Here is a 3,712-nt window from a genome sequence, read left to right as displayed (position 1 = left end):
ATGAAATAGGAAGTGTTTAACATAAATGTTATGGCTACTCACCATTGTAGCTCGCTCCTGGTCAATGATATGAGCCTCTTCTTGCAGTGGAAAACTTGCAGCCAACAAACACCGTGGAACCTAAAGGAATGAAATTAAACATTAACATTTCGCCCGGACCAACATTCACACGTACAACGCAACGCGGCTACACTTCTGCTATTACAAACGTAAATCTCCTTAAACACAACGAGTGTTACTTACCGTGTACGCTCTAGGCAAAATTGGATGTGATGCAATTCCAAATCTATCTGAAACGGCAGTTAAAAGTAGAGTTACATCAAGTTTTCTTTTTTAATCAACACAATCATTTACAACCGTTGACCAGAAAGAATCGTCGAAATTCGACGTCCCCCACAAACGCCACGCTCACTCGCTTTTCAGGGCAACAAAAGTACTTCTTTTTAAAAACGATGAGTTGTACTTACCGTGTACGCTCTGGACGGTCCAGTTGCAAGCAGAAAATAAAAATATTTCTCTTGTTAGTCGTATGTTACCATCCGCTGTGTCTTTGTCAACATCGCCGCCATTTTCCTACTTCCTGCTGCGAGCCACGCCCATGGATTTAAATTTGGGCGGAAGCTCTTTCCATTGGCGTCGTTTTCGCGTATAGCAAATCCGATTGGTTGGGAAGGGGGCACGGTTATGCAGCCGAGGAGTCCTGTGATCGGTGGGATGTAAAGTAGGCGTCGACGTCACGTCCGCGTCACGTGACCACGACGTGGCAGACGTCAAATAGCAACCGCTGTTTTGTTTAGTAGACTTACAGTTGTTATGCATTGACATAATGGCGCACACACCAAATAGATTTAAATAAATTAAATAATTCTTCTGCCCACTCTCTTTTAAACAAGTTAACTCTCCCCGCGGATTTGACTTCCGGCGAAAGTTACGCCCATCGACGTCACGTATGTCACGTGACCACGACGTGGCAGATGTCATATAGCAACCGCTGTTTTGTTTAGTAGATTTACAGTTGTTATGCATTGGCATAATGGTGTGCACTCAAAATAGATTTAAATAAATTAAATATTTCTTCTGCCTACTCCCTTTTAAACAAGTTAACTCTGCCCACGTCCATTGACGTCTTGTCTGCGTCACGTGACCACGACGTAGCGACGTCATATAGTAACCGCTGTTTTGACCAGTAGACTTAGTTATTATGCGTTGACATAATGGCGCACTGGTTAGCATGGCCACCTCTTAAGCATGATGATGCGGGTTCGACGCCTGATCAATGTTAGCATGGAGTGAGCTGAAGTGCATGGCGCTGAAGATTTGAATCTTTGAAATGCGCTGAGGTCTGACATATCAGGCAGAATGGTTTGCCATCACGTTCAACAAAAAAAAGAAACTTTCCCACTCTGATTAAAACGTCCTGTGTTCATCTACGTATTTTCGTTTTGCTGTCCATCTTTTCCCTGCCATTTCGAGAGCCCAATTGACACTCATAGTTTAAAGAAATGTGTTTGCCCATCCTACTTTGTGGAATTTCACCACATGCGCTTTTGACCAAAATACCAAATTGAACTCAAGTGAAGCCAACACGCACAACCCCCCCCCCCCCCACACACACACACACACACACACACACAAATGTTGATATGAACATAAAAGAGCCGCATGCGGTTCGGGAGTTGCGGCTTGGCCAAACCTGTACTATACAACTTTATTTGTATAAAATTTTCACAACAGCTGTCACACAAACAAAGCGGGAAAAACCGAAGACGTGCGTGTTCCGCCCACGCTGGATTTATTTGCACCTTTGAAAAGACACCGTATTGCCGCAGATGTGGCAAAGAGTACTTTTGGGCATCTGAGACGGAAGGATGTCCAAAGCATCACGTCACCTGCTCTGGTAGGCATGGTGGTGGGACGTTGAGGTCAACCGCTTTGGGGTTGGCTGACTCTTTGATCGCAGGATGCCACACACTTGAAGACAGAAGCAGAAAAGCAGAGCTAAATGCAAAATGTACTCACCGGTGACTCCAATTTTTTTCCCCCCTGAAGAAACAGCTGGACGGGTGGCCCCGGCTGGCCAGTGGGACTCTTGTTATTCTGACCCTTTTTAGTGCGCGTTTGGGGCAACAACCGTTTTTTGTGGCGCTCTCTTCTGGTTCAAAAGTGCCCTGCATGTGAATTTGCTTTTCCTGCCTTCTGATTGGATGAGCGCCGGTGTGACGCGGTGCCTCTGTCACCGTGGCGGGGGGTATACGTTGGCATCGGAGCGTCTGCCAACGTCTGAGACCGGCTGGCAGTGTATCGGAGGTGTCGAGTGCGGTGCCGCTGGAGCTCACTCACCAGCTGGTGTTAGGGCCACAGAATGAAGGCCAAGGAGAAGAATAGAAAGAGAAACAGAAACTTCTCCTCCAATTGTTTGATTTGTCTCTTCTGAGCTTCGATGAATTCTTTCAGCTCTTTGTTCCTCTAGGACGGACAAATGGAAAGTGGCATTCAAAAGCCAGTAAGCGTGCAAGTAAGTGCCGGGCTGGCTTTGGGCCCTTACCTGTTGCGCGCTGTGCAGCAGATCCATTCTCTCTTGGAGGATGCAAGCGTCGCGCTCCCTCAACTCGCACATCAGGGCTCGCTTCCATTGGTCCACGGCGCTCCTAAGCTCTTCTCTCTGATCCGCCGTCAGCACGTCATTCACGCCAGCGTGGCTGGCTTTTTCGCCGTCCGTGGCGGGGCAGTCCCGCTGCGGTAGCGCCTCGTACAACATGGCCTCCAGCTCCAGGATCCTCTGGGCCGCAATCCTCGTCCATCAGTGGTCCGGCGGGAGATTTGAGGGCGGCTTACCTTATGAGCCTGGTCCATGGAACACTTCCTGAAGTCCAACTCTTCATCCAGGTAGCCCTTCTGCTTGCAGAACATATCCTAGCACAGCTCAAGGTCAGAATTGTTGGGGCACATTGCCGGAGTTCCCCTTGGCTGATGTCGCGTGTCTGTCTACCTTCTCACTTTCAATGTCCAACATCTTCTGTTGAAGTGCTGACTTGGTCACTTTGATGTATTCTAACCACTGAGGAAAGGCTGCTGTCACATAAGCAGAATGCGAGAGCGTGCGTGGACGTGCGCGTTACCTTCTCGGCTAGGGTGAGAAGGGTCCTGGCGTGAATCACGACCACCTGCTCCTCGTTGGTGAGATTCTGCAAGAGCCCAAAGGCACAGCGTCAACAAGCTTCTTTCAGCGCAAAGCCTTCCAAAAGTCACATTTGAGCCGCCGAGTCTCGTGGAGTGCGAACATAAGGAGTTCGACATACACTTACGGCGTTATAGCCCAGGATGTCCAGCTTCTTCATCAGATCACTGATGACGATGTCCGGGGGAAAGGCGCAAGGAGCAATGTAAGGTGTTCTGGGACCTCGGGTTAAGGTTAGGGTTGCGAGGGACGCCTTACGTACGCTCACGCCCTCGGCCTCGCAGTAGATCTGCAAAGGGCTGAGGCCGTCTGGGAAACGGACTTGCAGAAACTTCAAGACGGGGGAGCGCCACTCCCTCTCCTGAAAGGCAGAGGCATGCATCCGTCCGTCCGTCCGTCCGTCCGTCACATCTCTGGCCTCAACACGCTTGTGCGAGTCTTCCCACCTCCAGCTCCAGGATGCGGAACTCAAGCAGTTCGTTTTGGTCTCGGATATCCTGGATGTGCTCTTTCAGACGCGCTTCTTCCGCCTCC

The 3,712-nt window shown here is 49.5% G+C and overlaps 1 long non-coding RNA gene across 1 annotated transcript; it reads right to left on the bottom strand.

The window, feature by feature from the left end:
- Positions 1-1,668: 1,668 nt before the first annotated feature.
- LOC148378270 (uncharacterized) lies at positions 1,669-2,465 on the bottom strand. The gene is made up of 2 exons (XR_015856039.1): positions 2,341-2,465; positions 1,669-1,971 (listed from the first exon to the last, which is right to left on the bottom strand). It is a non-coding gene; the product is annotated as an uncharacterized LOC148378270 (long non-coding RNA).
- Between the last annotated feature and the right edge of the window lie 1,247 nt (positions 2,466-3,712).

Source organism: Syngnathus floridae, unplaced genomic scaffold (genome assembly GCF_059516105.1).
Source record: "Syngnathus floridae isolate MCC-2025c unplaced genomic scaffold, RoL_Sflo_1.0 HiC_scaffold_55, whole genome shotgun sequence".
NCBI classification, from domain to species: Eukaryota; Metazoa; Chordata; class Actinopteri; order Syngnathiformes; family Syngnathidae; genus Syngnathus; species Syngnathus floridae.
Note: the sequence above shows the minus strand (reverse complement) of the source record. Positions and strands in the feature narration are given on the sequence as shown.